Source organism: Ascaphus truei, chromosome 23 (genome assembly GCF_040206685.1).
Source record: "Ascaphus truei isolate aAscTru1 chromosome 23, aAscTru1.hap1, whole genome shotgun sequence".
NCBI classification, from domain to species: Eukaryota; Metazoa; Chordata; class Amphibia; order Anura; family Ascaphidae; genus Ascaphus; species Ascaphus truei.
Genome location: NC_134505.1, coordinates 5,259,611 through 5,274,963, shown reverse-complemented (window position 1 = coordinate 5,274,963; position 15,353 = coordinate 5,259,611).

Here is a 15,353-nt window from a genome sequence, read left to right as displayed (position 1 = left end):
TCTGATGTTGTTCTTCTCCTGCTCTGGTCTGGAGGTCGGATGTTCTGATGTTGTTCTTCTCCTGCTCCCGTCTGGAGGTCTGATGTTCTGATGTTGTTCTTCTCCTGCTCCCGTCTGGAGGTCTGATGTTCTGATGTTGTTCTTCTCCTGCTCTGGTCTGGAGGTCGGATGTTGTGATGTTGTTCTTCTCCTGCTCCCGTCTGGAGGTCTGATGTTCTGATGTTGTTCTTCTCCTGCTCTGGTCTGGAGGTCTGATGATCTGATGTTGTTCTTCTCCTGCTCTGGTCTGGAGGTCGGATGCTCTGATGTTGTTCTTCTCCTGCTCTGGTCTGGAGGTCTGATGTTCTGATGTTGTTCTTCTCCTGCTCTGGAGGTCTGATGTTATGATGTTGTTCTTCTCCTGCTCTGGTCTGGAGGTCTGATGTTCTGATGTTGTTCTTCTCCTGCTCTGGTCTGGAGGTCGGATGTTCTGATGTTGTTCTTCTCCTGCTCTGGTCTGGAGGTCTGATGTTCTGATGTTGTTCTTCTCCTGCTCTGGGGTTCTGATGTTATGATGTTGTTCTTCTACTGCTCTGGTCTGGAGGTCTGATGTTCTGATGTTGTTCTTCTCCTGCTCTGGTCTGGAGGTCTGATGTCCTGATGTTGTTCTTCTCCTACTCTGGTCTGGAGGTCTGATGTTCTGATATCGTTCTTCTCCTGGTGCCCACCTGCCCGGCCGCTGTCTTAACTACAGGTACATGCCTCAACGAATACGGACCCCTCCTGCCGCCGTCGCACACTTCATTCCTCCCCTGACAGACCTGTCCTGCTGCCGCCTCTAAACCTGGTGAGATGGAGGGGGTCAAAGGCTTTCTCCCCCCCCCCCCCCTCGTAAGTGCTAAATCGATGGTGCGTCTTACAATCGAGGATATACGGTAATAATAATGAAGAAGAAAGAATCTCGGTGGCACGACAGTTAAACCAAAAACTATCGAAGTATTGAACACGTCAAATTAGATACGAGACGTGTGGATTTGATCCGTCTTCTGTTAGGAAAGCTAACAAGGAGACTTTACACCCCCTGCAGACATGAAGTCCATGTGGACAAAATGAAGACGTCATGTTTCGAGTTTTAATCAACCGTATTTCTTTCACTTTCTCTGTACTCTATATTACTTATTGATTTTCTACTTCCGGCTTCAAAGTGTAATCTCTATGTTTAGCCATTACTAACTTCAGTCTCGTCGGTGCTACCGTAGATGGCGTCAACGGGTGATGATCTTGGCGTCTCGCAAGTGTGACCCCCCGTGTTTTCTACGCCCGCATCAGTGCTTGAGCAGCATTGAAGCGTTGGTATTCTGAGCAGATATTGATTCCGTGCAGTGCTCATTCCCTTTCCTGTGGACTTTTCTTATTGAGACTGGCAAATATCAACAATACCATAACTCTTCTTCACCTCGGAAGAATGATATGATATAGTACGTGACAGGGCATTGATTGAAACTATTAGCACACTTGCTTTATTGCCTACAGTATATACAGCAAAAGCCTATCTTGCCGACGGGACCTCTCCACGTCAGGATATTTAGTGGTTGCGACTTATGTGTTTCAAATGGTCTTTGTTTTTAGGGTAGGGGATCAGGGTAAGGAGTTATGGTATTTAGGGTAGGGGATTAGGGTAGGGGATCAGGTTAAGGAGTTATGGTATTTAGGGTAGGGGATTAGGGTAGGGGATCAGGTTAAGGAGTTATGGTATTTAGGGTAGGGGATTAGGGTAAGGAGTTATGGTATTTAGGGTAGGGGATTAGGTTAAGGAGTTATGGTATTTAGGGTAGGGGATTAGGGTAAGGAGTTATGGTATTTAGGGTAGGGGATTAGGGTAAGGGGTTGAGGTTTTTTAGGGTAGGCGATCAGGTTAAGGAATTATGGTATTTAGGGTAAGGGGTTTTAGAGTAAGGGGTTCAGGTTTTTAGGGTAGGGGATCAGGTTAAGGAGTTATGGTATTTAGGGTAGGGGATCAGGTTAAGGAGTTATGGTATTTAGGGTAGGGGATCAGATTAAGGAGTTATGGTATTTAGGGTAGGGGATTAGGGTAAGGGGTTTTAGGGTTATGGGGTAAGGTTAGGGTCTTACCTTGGCGACGAAACGGGCCCGGTGGCGAAGAAACATCCCAGCGACGAGGTGAGTGGCGGCTAAACACCGGCGGAGATTGGGTTGCAGCCAAAAAAAAAAAATGCCCGTTTCCTATCGGTACTAAAACATGGTCCGGCCAGGGGTTTAAATGGGCCATAAAAACATTTCTTTGTATTTTGTTAAAAAATCAAACTCCAAATCACCATTAACCCCCCGAAGCACCGGATTTGATTAAAATACACAAACGCCTCATGATATTATCACGACATTGCCCAAGATCACGAGGAGGTGACACGGGGGGGGGGGGGGGGGGGGGGAATTGAACCAGGTTGCCTCTGCTGCAAACTCGGCGACCGCCGATAAACCAGGAGTTATTTTTTTCGCCCTGGTTTTGGAGCTGGGGGGCTTTAGCACATGGCCCCCTCTAAAGCCTTAAATCAAGGAAACTATGTGAAAGCAGCAATACTGGTTTCAGTTTTGGTTATATCTATTACAGGGTTAAAGCAGGTGGGGATCTTCGGAGCTCAACGATCTACGTTTCTGCTCTGGGTACCCCCTGCTTCCAGGGAACTGTGTGCCTAACATAATGGCTGCTTTAAATGTCCCATGGCATGTGGGCCAATGGGAAGCCGTGACGTCATCTGGCGAGGCTTCCTATTGGCCAGCGTGACCGGGGGACATTGAAACATCACAGAGATACCGGCACCGCCTGCGGAGGAAAGTAGCTCGTGAACAAGGGGGTCCCCGAAGCACAAACCAACAGGGTTCTTCAATCCTGTAATGAGAGATGAGCAGGAGGAAAGCTGTATTGTTGCTATAAGCTACTTAACGGGATGTTAATGTAACTTAATGTCCTGTGTATCCTCAAGGAACGATAACGTAACATTAAGGTAATTATACCGGCCCGTTAACGATAAGGACATGCAGATGAGGCGTTATCATCACATGGCACACCCACTAACGCCCGGTAAGGATAACGCGGGGACGTGACGCTACGTTAGTTAGGTCAGAGTGTGGGTGTAACCCCACAGTGAGGCATTATCATCACGTGGCACACCCACTAACGCCCGGTAAGGATAACGCGGGGACGTGACGCTACGTTAGTTAGGTCAGACCTTGCCGTGGCGTTACTCACACCCAGACCCTGATATAGCGCTGTTACAGGGTGTGGGTGTAACCCCGCAGCGAGGTGATATAACTAACATAGCGTTATTCCCCCTCTCCTCTCTTCCCCAGCGTGAGTAGAAACCCCTATTTTCCGGGGGGCTGGACGGGAGTAACACTAAGACACACTTACCCTCCCGTTACTGGGAGATAACACAACGTTGTGCTACAATAACGTGATGGTAACCCTCTGCTGATAAGTGTTGTTTTTGCATACAATTTATTGGAGGGTACCATTTTAGCTCGGGGAGCATCACGTCATCTCCTGGTTTACGTAACGTCCCGCTATGAGCCTAGGGTTACCAGGCGTCCAGCATTGAACTGGACTGTCCTGTATTTGGGTACCCTGTCCAGTAAACCATGAGAGGTAATACTTGGACATCTATGTGTATAACGGTTTCACCTCTCTGGACACAGTGAGCTTACTGGCTTCGGTGAGGCCACGGGATTTCCCCGAGCAGGGAGAGAGCAGGGGCTGCTGCTAGGGCGGGCGGGCAGCTTCCTCCATCCTAATTGGCTGCATTACCCAGCAACAGCCAATCAGGAGATGTCAGGAGCCTGGGGGGTGGGGCTAAAGAGAGGAGGAAACAGCATGGAGCAGTTGAGCATAGAGGTGTGTGTGCGTGTGTCTCTCAAGCGCGTTACACCTTTCACCATTGCGTCCAATATTTTTAGATAAGCCACCTGGCCCACCCTATATGATTAAACTGGTCTCTATGCATCACGTCCACAATTAACCTGTTTATTGTTTTTATACATTTCCTGGTCTCTACCTGACTTGACTTCACCTCTACACATGAGTAATAACTCAATATAAACATCAGCGTGTCATCCAGGGAGCAGGGGAGGCTGCAGGTCCATGTTTGAGAGGCTTATCTCTGCTGTACATTGTGTCCTTAAATACGAATGACTAGCTCCACCTGCTGGACACAGTAACACGGTGCACTTCATTATAAGGATTTATGCATCTGCTTTTTTTTTCATACTCTGTTTAATTCAGTCGCGTATAAATCAATGTGTTTTTGACCTCGTAATAGGCGTTCTGACAGAGATATCGATAAATATCTTACAAGCTCCTAATTAAAGTACCCATCACTTCAGCAGCCGATGTGAGCAATTCATGCAATATCTTACCTGTGTTTTTTTTAATTCAACACTTAATACCAATTTTTTAGGAGTTTTAAGATACTTTGGTTTCTATAGCATGTTTTAGCCCCCCCCCCCCCCCCAGCAGTGCAAGATCTTGCAACACTTGCAATCATTTGCTGCCAATGTTCCCAGGAGTTTGAGCAGCACACTGTAACAACAGATAATGCTACTTTTAAGAATACATGGTAGCCGCTGCGTTACACTGGCTGAAGCATTGATTGAAACGGAAAGGCGGCCATTTCGCGAACCCCCCGGGGGGGAAAGCCGGATCTTTGCTGATCGATCGCGGGAGAACCAAATCGATCGTCGGCGTTAGGTCATTCGTTTTCAATAAAAAAGGTACATTTTATTTTTAAGTGTCGCTTGGCTTTGCCTTTTCAACTCATATCAAGTTAGCATCTGAGGGTGTCCTGCTCTTTTACAAATGGGCTTCTAGGGTTAAAATGTATAATGGATCCCTTGCATCTGCAGTTACCACGGTAACCTTCAGAGGGCGCTGGGAGAGAGCTCCATTTTAACCTCCCGAACACTTCGTTTCAAATGCGCATATCTACCGAACGAATAAACAGATTAAAAAAAAAACAAAGGAATTGGCAAAATGAGATCTCTTAATTGCATCCCAAAATAAAATGGCTGTCTTTACAAACACTATATAAAATAGATGTTCCAGGGCACTGTTTTATATAGTTCTTGGCGTTTTCTCAGACAGGTACCCCCCTGGACCAGGTGTGCCGGTAACTGCAAGTATATTAACGTTTTCATGGCGGGCAGCATTATATCCTTTATGCATTGTCTTTACAAACATCCAGACACTACAAAAGCCCTATTACAGGGTCCTGATGAGAGTAACGCCACGTTTACCTACGACCTTAAATAGTGTCACAATACGTTCCCCCCCCCCCCCGCGTTAACCTTAACGGACCTTCGTGGATTGACGATGCTATAATAACGCCTTATTTGCGTCTCGCAGTCGCTGAAGGCTGTCACAGTTACCGCCATCCTCTTTACGGAAGGAAACGTGACTTATGGAGACAGCTTTTTCTATTCGAGGAGCAACTCGTGCACTTTTTTTTATTATTCCTGTTTTTTTTAACGCAGGGATGAAGCAGTGGGGTCTCATGAGCTGAACGCCATTATTTTCAGCTGCGGGGACCCCTTGCTTCAGAACATACCGACCTCCGTAGGGGGCGCCGGTATCCCGGCAAAGTTGAAGGCTCCCACGTCACGTGGACCAATAGGACGCCTGCACCGGATGACGTCACGGCTTCCTATTGGCCAGGTTTTTTTGTCCGATGTTTGGATTACAATGGGACGCCATTTTGAATCAAGATGGCGGACTGAACCTTTCAAAAACCAAACTGATTTTAACCGAATTCACCAGGAATTGTAAGTAGCTGGACTGCATTTAAAAAACAAATCCATGATTTTGCACATTGGTCAACTTTACGTTGGGTGCTCCGGAGTGGGAACTGCGTGTATGTGTATGTGTATGTTTTTGTGTACACGTGTGTATATGTGTAAATGTGTAAATGTGTGTGTTTTTGCGCCTGATTGAAAAAAAAAACCAAAAATATAGTTTATCCAACAGCGTCAGAATAAAAATACATAAAAAAATTTAACAAATGAAAAATTGTAATTATCCATTTATAAATCTTAAGTATTCTTTTGGTTCCTGAGGCTGCGGTCATATCGCGCGCGGCACAAACAAAAAACATTATGTGAAGCAGTCCGGCTATACTGCGCACGACGCGGTTCGCACGGAAGCGCGTCGGGGCGCCGCAGGATTTGGAGGTGGCAAACCCATTTTAGATCTTTCACGTGACGGGGGCCGTTTCAACCCGACGAGGGCCGACCCGCCCGGTGACGTCACGGCCACGCCCCTCCGTGGCGCGCGTCGGCGCGGGACACAGAACGCTCGGGCGACAGGCGCGCACGCCTCCTGGAGCCCTGTCGCGCGCGTACACCGCGTCCTTAGCATTCCCGAGCAACGCGGTGTGCCTTCAGCCACGGGGATATATTATAGGGTTATTTATTGAATCGACGTTGATCTCATCTTCGGAAAGAACAAGGCTGACAAACAGTGCAGATCCACAAATGCCGCAGCCTATAATTACTGTGTGTTTTCAGATACACATTAACGTGTACGGTACAACACTCATCGGCTCGTAAGCGCAGCAGCTGTGCAAACATCTCCAGACGTAATGACGGTTGGCTGCAGTGTGTAATTTTCCATCGCGGTGCCACCTCCACTCGCACTCCTGCAAAGCGTGCTTTATTCCTGCTCCCTGACGCTGCGTATACGCGGGCAGGCAATCAGAGGGTCATTAACCCCTTTATGTCTGAACAGTGGGTGATGTGTCTTAAAGAGGCAGGCCAAACAGCACTTAAAAAAAAAAAAGAAAAATTATATATATATATATATATATCGATTTGTGTATTTTAATATAACCTTTGTTGAAATCTAGTTACCTACGCTGCCGATTGATTGGTTCTCCCGTGATCGATCAGCAAAGCTCCCGCTTCCCAGGGTTCACTAAAAGGCTTCAATCAATCTTCCAGTCAGTGTAACTCAGCAACTACAATGTATCCCTGATATTACTAAGGTAACATTGTTACAGCTTGCAGCTCAAACTGCTGGGAACGTGGGCAACAAATGATTACAAACAGGAAAACGTGTTGCAAAGATCTTGCACCGCTGGGGGGAGGTTGGGCTAAAACTATCTTTAGAAATCAAAGGATGCTCAGTATATTAAACTCATTAAAAATGGCATTAGGTTGAATTAAAAATAATGTAGTATTATCTAATACTACCGAACGGATTTATTTTTAAATACACACAAGTAGGATATTGCATGAAAACCCAACGTTTGAGGTTTCCATTCTGAAGCTGTAAGACAGCCAGTTACCCCAACGCATTTATATTCCTTATTTTATTTAGTCACAATACTGTATAGCAGACATGGGCAAATCCAGGTGTATGTTATCGGATCCTTCCAAAACCGAAGACGTTAGGGTCAGGATCGGAAGGGTATTTGACACCCTAGGCAAACCTTCAGCCATGCGTCCCACCCCCCAATTTTTCCCCACGGAATCTTTTGTATGTCGTTTGGACTTGCCCCTCCCCCCCTCTCCTATTTCTCTCCCTCACCCACTCTTTCCTCCCCTCTTACTCTCGCCCACCCCTCTCTCTCCCCCACACCCCTCTTTCTCCCCCACCCCCTCTCTCTCCCTTCCTCTCTCTCTCCCCCCCCCACCCCTCTAGCTCTCTCTCCCCACCCCTCACTCTCCCTTCCTCTCTCTCTCCCCCCACCCCCTCTCTCTCTTCCAATCCCCTTCCTCTCTCTCTCTCCCCACTCCCTCTCTCTCCCCCCACCCCCTTCTCACCCCCCCACCCGTTTCACCCCCTCGTATTCCGTTTTGCACCCCCCTCCCCTCTGTTTTGCACCCATTCCCCCCATTTTTGCACCCACTCTCCCCTTTGTTTTTGCACACCCCCCCCCCACCCCTCCACTTACCTGAATAGCAGTTACTGGTCCAGTGGAGAGGCAGAGGAGAGCAGCCTCTGCTGTCGCCCGCCAGCATGTCCTGCCCGCCAGCATGTCCTGCCAGCCAGCATGTTCTGCCCGCCAGCATGTTCTGCCCGCCAGCATGTTCTGCCCTCCAGCATGTTCCGCCCGCCAGCATGTTCCGCCCGCCAGCATGTTCTGCCCGCCAGCATGTTCCGCCCGCCAGCATGTTCCGCCCGCCAGCATGTTCCGCCCTCCAGCATGTTCCGCCCGCCAGCATGTTCCGCCCGCCAGCATGGTCCGCCCGCCAGCATGTTCCGCCCGCCAGCATGTTCCGCCCGCCAGCATGTTCCGCCCGCCAGCATGGTCCGCCCGCCAGCATGTTCCGCCCGCCAGCATGGTCCGCCCGCCAGCATGTTCCGCCCTCCAGCATGTTCCGCCCGCCAGCATGTTCTGCCCTCCAGCATGTTCCGCCCGCCAGCATGTTCTGCCCTCCAGCATGGTCCGCCCGCCAGCATGTTCCGCCCGCCAGCATGTTCCGCCCGCCAGCATGGTCCGCCCGCCAGCATGTTCCGCCCGCCAGCATGTTCCGCCCGCCAGCATGGTCCGCCCGCCAGCATGGTCCGCCCGCCAGCATGGTCCGCCCGCCAGCATGTTCCGCCCGCTAGCATGTTCTGCCCGCCATCATGTTCTGCCCGCCAGCATGTTCTGCCCATGCCTAGTGCTTGCACCGGCCTTGCATAGGGTCTTCAGAACCAAAACCCAAACATTATTTAGAACCTAAAGCGGAACCCATAGGCCAAGTGCCCATCTCCAGGGTGTCCTCACCCTCTCCTAATTAATTATTCAGGGTGTCCTCACCCTCTCCTAATTAATTATTCAGGGTGTCCTCACCCTCTCCTTATTAATTATTCAGGGTGTTCTCACCCTCTCCTTATTAATTATTCAGGGTTTTCTCACCCTATGCTTATTAATTATTCACGGTGTTCTCACCCTATCCTTATTAATTATTCAGGGTTTTCTCACCCTATCCTTATTAATTATTCAGGGTGTTCTCACCCTATCCTTATTAATTATTCAGGGTGTCCTCACCCTATCCCTATTAATTATTCAGGGTGTCCTCACCCTATCCCTATTAATTATTCAGGGTGTTCTCACCCTATCCTTATTAATTATTTAACGTTTTTCTGTTATATTATTTTAGTTTCCTAATTGATTTTATACTTATTTGGGGCATTTCCATGACTTATCATCTTAGGATTTTTCTTGCTTAGTCAGACAGGCTGGGGTCAGGGCAGGAAGAGGTGATGGACATAGTCGGTCAGGCAGATAGTTAGGCCGCAAGTTGGTCAGACGGTTTGGATACGTTCAGACAGCACGGAGTGGAAGTGGGCTGATTTTAAAGGAAGCCACAGGGAGTGTCCACGAGACTGAGTGGCAACAGGTGTGAGCAGAAGACAGGTAGCGCTCAAAAGGAAGCCGCAGCAGTGGTGATGTCCATCAGCTGGTGCTGTCCATCAGGTGGGGCTGTCCTTCAGGGGGCGCTGTCCTTCAGCTGGTGCTGTCCATCTGTTGGGGCTGTCCTTCAGGTGGCGCTGTCCTTCAGGTGGGGCTGTCTTACAGGTGGCACTGTCCTTCAGGGGGCGCTGTCCTTCAGCAGGCGCTGTCCATCAGATGGGGCTGTCCTTCAGGTGGTGCTGTCCTTCAGGTGGTGCTGTCCTTCAGGTGGTGCTGTCCATCAGGTGGGGCTGTCCTTCAGGTGGTGCTGTCCTTCAGGGGGTGCTGTCCATCAGGGGGTGCTGTCCTTCAGGTGGTGCTGTCCATCAGGTGGTGCTTTTGCTTTCCATCAGGTGGTGCTGTCCTTCAGGTGCTGCTGTCCTTCAGGTGGCGCTGTCCATCAGGTGGAGCTGTCCATCAGGTGGTGCTGTCCATCAGGGGGTGCTGTCCATCAGAGGGTGCTGTCCATCAGGTGGTGCTGTCCATCAAGTGGTGCTGTCCATCAGGGGGTGCTGTCCATCAGGTGGTGCTGTCCTTCAGGTGCTGCTGTCCATCAGGGGGTGCTGTCCATCAGGTGGCGCTGTCCTTCAGGTGCTGCGGTCCATCAGGGGGTGCTGTCCATCAGGGGGTGCTGTCCATCAGCTGCTGCTGTCCTTCAGGTGGTGCTGTCCATCAGGTGGTGCTGTCCATCAGCTGGCGCTGTCCATCAGGCGGTGCTGTCCATCAGCTGCTGCTGTCCATCAGGGTGTGCTGTCTTACAGGTGGCGCTGTCCTTCAGGGAGCGCTGTCCTTCAGGGGGCGCTGTCCATCAGATGGGGCTGTCCTTCAGGTGGTGCTGTCCTTCAGGTGGTGCTGTCCTTCAGGTGGTGCTGTCCATCAGGTGGGGCTGTCCTTCAGGTGGTGCTGTCCTTCAGGGGGTGCTGTCCATCAGGGGGTGCTGTCCTTCAGGTGGTGCTGTCCATCAGGTGGTGCTGTCCATCAGGTGGTGCTGTCCTTCAGGTGCTGCTGTCCTTCAGGTGGCGCTTTCCATCAGGTGCTGCTGTCCTTCAGGTGGCGCTGTCCATCAAGTGGCGCTGTCCATCAGGTGCTGCTGTCCTTCAGATGGCGCTGTCCATCAGGTGGCGCTGTCCATCAGCTGCTGCTGTCCTTCAGGTGGTGCTGTCCATCAGGTGGTGCTGTCCATCAGGTGGTGCTGTCCATCAGGGGGTGCTGTCCATCAGAGGGTGCTGTCCATCAGGTGGTGCTGTCCATCAAGTGGTGCTGTCCATCAGGGGGTGCTGTCCATCAGGTGGCGCTGTCCTTCAGGTGCTGCTGTCCATCAGGGGGTGCTGTCCATCAGGGGGTGCTGTCCATCAGCTGCTGCTGTCCTTCAGGTGGTGCTGTCCATCAGGTGGTGCTGTCCATCAGCTGGCGCTGTCCATCAGGTGGCACTGTCCATCAGCTGCTGCTGTCCTTCAGGTGGCGCTGTCCATCAGGTGGTGCTGTCCATCAGGTGGTGCTGTCCTTCAGGTGGTGCTGTCCATCAGGTGGCGCTGTCCATCAGGTGGTGCTGTCCATCAGCTGGTGCTGTCCATCAGGTGGTGCTGTCCATCAGGTGGCGCTGTTCATCAGGTGGTGCTGTCTTTCAGGTGGCGCTGTCCATCAGGTGGCGCTGTCCATCAGGTGGTGCTGTCCATCAAGTGGTGCTGTCCATCAGGGGGTGCTGTCCATCAGGTGGTGCTGTCCATCAGGTGGCGCTGTCCTTCAGTTGGCGCTGTCCATCAGCTGGCGCTGTCCATCAGGTGGCGCTGTCCTTCAGGTGGCGCTGTCCATCAGATGGCGCTGTCCATCAGGTGGCGCTGTCCATCAAGTGGCGCTGTCCTTCAGGTGGCGCTGTCCATCAGGTGGCGCTGTCCTTCAGGTGGCGCTGTCCTTCATCTGGTGCTGTCCATCAGGTGGCGCTGTCCATCAGGTGGTGCTGTCCTTCAGGTGGTGCTGTCCATCAGGTGGCGCTGTCCATCAGCTGCTGCTGTCCATCAGGTGGTGCTGTCCATCAGCTGGTGCTGTCCATCAGGTGGTGCTGTCCATCAGGTGGCGCTGTTCATCAGGTGGTGCTGTCTTTCAGGTGGCGCTGTCCATCAGGTGGCGCTGTCTATCAGGTGGTGCTGTCCATCAAGTGGTGCTGTCCATCAGGTGGCGCTGTCCATCAGGTGCTGCTGTCCTTCAGATGGCGCTGTCCATCATGTGGTGATGTCCATCAGCTGCTGCTGTCCATCAGGTGGCGCTGTCCATCAGGTGGCGCTGTCCTTCAGGTAGCACTGTCCATCAGCTGCTGCTGTCCTTCAGGTGGCGCTGTCCATCAGGTGGTGCTGTCCATCAGGTGGTGCTGTCCATCAGCTGGTGCTGTCCATCAGGTGGTGCTGTCCATCAGGTGGCGCTGTTCATCAGGTGGTGCTGTCTTTCAGGTGGCGCTGTCCATCAGGTGGCGCTGTCCATCAGGTGGTGCTGTCCATCAAGTGGTGCTGTCCATCAGGGGGTGCTGTCCATCAGGTGGTGCTGTCCATCAGGTGGCGCTGTCCTTCAGGTGGCGCTGTCCATCAGATGGCGCTGTCCATCAGGTGGCGCTGTCCATCAAGTGGCGCAGTCCTTCAGGTGGCGCTGTCCATCAGGTGGCGCTGTCCTTCAGGGGGCGCTGTCCTTCATCTGGTGCTGTCCATCAGGTGGCGCTGTCCATCAGGTGGCGCTGTCCATCAGCTGCTGTCCATCAGGTGGTGCTGTCCATCAGCTGGTGCTGTCCATCAGGTGGTGCTGTCCATCAGGTGGCGCTGTTCATCAGGTGGTGCTGTCTTTCAGGTGGCGCTGTCCATCAGGTGGCGCTGTCCTTCAGTTGGCGCTGTCCATCAGGTGGCGCTGTCCATCAGGTGGCGCTGTCCTTCAGGTGGCGCTGTCCATCAGATGGCGCTGTCCATCAGGTGGCGCTGTCCATCAAGTGGCGCTGTCCTTCAGGTGGCGCTGTCCATCAGGTGGCGCTGTCCTTCAGGTGGCGCTGTCCTTCATCTGGTGCTGTCCATCAGGTGGTGCTGTCCATCAGGTGGTGCTGTCCTTCAGGTGGTGCTGTCCATCAGGTGGCGCTGTCCATCAGCTGCTACTGTCCATCAGGTGGTGCTGTCCATCAGCTGGTGCTGTCCATCAGGTGGTGCTGTCCATCAGGTGGCGCTGTTCATCAGGTGGTGCTGTCTTTCAGGTGGCGCTGTCCATCAGGTGGCGCTGTCCATCAGGTGGTGCTGTCCATCAAGTGGTGCTGTCCATCAGGGGGTGCTGTCCATCAGGTGGTGCTGTCCATCAGGTGGCGCTGTCCATCAGGTTGCGCAGTCCTTCAGTTGGCGCTGTCCATCAGCTGGCGCTGTCCATCAGGTGGCGCTGTCCATCAGGTGGCGCAGTCCATCAGATGGCGCTGTCCATCAGGTGGCGCTGTCCATCAAGTGGCGCTGTCCTTCAGGTGGCGCTGTCCATCAGGTGGCGCTGTCCTTCAGGTGGCGCTGTCCTTCATCTGGTGCTGTCCATCAGGTGGCGCTGTCCATCAGGTGGGGCTGTCCTTCATCTGGTGCTGTCCATCAGGTGGCGCTGTCCATCAGGGTGGCGCTGTCCATCAGGTGGCGCTGTCCTTCAGGTGCTGCTGTCCATCAGGTGGCGCTGTCCTTCAGCTGGTGCTGTCCATCAGCTGGTGTTGTCCTTCAGCTGGTGCTGTCCTTCAGTTGGTGCTGTCCTTCAGGTGGCGCTGTCCATCAGGTGGTGCTGTCCTTCAGGGGGTGCTGTCCATCAGGGGGTGCTGTCCTTCAGGTGGTGCTGTCCTTCAGGTGGTGCTGTCCATCAGGTGGTGCTGTCCATCAGGTGGTGCTGTCCATCAGGTGGTGCTGTCCATCAGGGGGTGCTGTCCATCAGGTGGTGCTGTCCATCAGGTGGTGCTGTCCATCAAGTGGTGCTGTCCATCAGGGGGTGCTGTCCATCAGGTGGTGCTGTCCATCAGGGGGTGCTGTCCATCAGGTGGCGCTGTCCTTCAGGTGCTGCTGTCCATCAGGGGGTGCTGTCCATCAGGGGGTGCTGTCCATCAGGGGGTGCTGTCCATCAGCTGCTGCTGTCCTTCAGGTGGTGCTGTCCATCAGGTGGTGCTGTCCATCAGCTGGCACTGTCCATCAGGTGGCACTGTCCTTCAGGTAGCACTGTCCATCAGCTGCTGCTGTCCTTCAGGTGGCGCTGTCCATCAGGTGGTGCTGTCCATCAGGTGGTGCTGTCCATCAGGTGGTGCTGTCCATCAGGTGGCGCTGTCCATCAGCTGCTGCTGTCCATCAGGTGGTGCTGTCCATCAGCTGGTGCTGTCCATCAGGTGGTGCTGTCAATCAGGTGGCGCTGTTCATCAGGTGGTGCTGTCTTTCAGGTGGCGCTGTCCATCAGGTGGCGCTGTCCATCAGGTGGTGCTGTCCATCAAGTGGTGCTGTCCATCAGGGGGTGCTGTCCATCAGGTGGCGCTGTCCATCAGGTGGCGCTGTCCTTCAGTTGGCGCTGTCCATCAGCTGGCGCTGTCCATCAGGTGGCGCTGTCCTTCAGGTGGCGCTGTCCATCAGATGGCGCTGTCCATCAGGTGGCGCTGTCCATCAAGTGGAGCTGTCCTTCAGGTGGCGCTGTCCATCAGGTGGCGCTGTCCTTCAGGTGGCGCTGTCCTTCAGCTGGTGCTGTCCATCAGGTGGCGCTGTCCATCAGTTGGGGCTGTCCTTCAGGTGGCGCTGTCCATCAGATAGCGCTGTCCATCAGGGTGGCGCTGTCCATCAGGTGGCGCTGTCCTTCAGGTGCTGCTGTCCATCAGGTGGCGCTGTCCTTCAGCTGGTGCTGTACATCAGCTGGTGTTGTCCTTCAGCTGGTGCTGTCCTTCAGTTGGTGCTGTCCTTCAGGTGGCGCTGTCCTTCAGCTGGTGTTGTCCTTCAGCTGGTGCTGTCCTTCAGTTGGTGCTGTCCTTCAGCTGGTGCTGTCCTTCAGTTGGTGCTGTCCTTCAGGTGGCGCTGTCCTTCAGCTGGTGCTGTCCATCAGGTGGTGCTGTCCATCCCTGATTTGCAGTGGTAGTGGGGTCTCGGCCTGACACACAGCCAGATTTCACACCTCCCTCCTTATAGCCATTTCGCTACAAAGGAGATATAAGAAACCTGAGATACAGGAGAAGTATGCCAATTTGAATATATTTAACATATTTAAATTAGCATACTTCCCAGGGATCTTAGGTAAAAGGCTCGAACTATTCACTCATTGGTAACCATAGGGATCATGAAGGCATGCATGGAAACCCAAAGTGTAAAAACACTAAAACCTCACCTTCTCCTAACTATCTACCCCTTGGCATAACCATAAAGGCAACCAAGGCATCCAATGTTTAACTTACCTACATGGCTTACGAGGGGTTAAGCCCTCCCGCCTTCCTCCAGTGGCAGCTCAAACCATCCCCCCCCCACCCCAAAACACTTAGCCCTCCCCATACATCTAACAATTGCTACTGGCCTATTGGCCAGATCCAGTTTAGAGCTCTGAAATGGGGAGTTGGGACACCTCTGTCAGTTTAGTTCTGGTACTGCAGCAAATGGAGCAGAACGGCATGCAACTGAGATGTTAAACCGGGGTTTTTTTATGCATCTGGAATTCCTAATTAATACGTTTTCTTTATCGCGTCAAATTGCCTGCCATTTTTTTGCTCGATAGTTGCTTTGACAGTATTGGAGTTTAATGAATAATCCCCAACATCGTTTTATTGAATACTTTTAAACTACTGTAACATGGGAGTAATCCCTGTTCAAGTAATGTGCCTTTAATCTAGCAGTGTGGTGGTTAACTGCTGGTAGTCAATTAATAAACACCACCTGCCTGATTTAGATTGCTTACAAAAGCCTGTCTTGTGAGACAGGA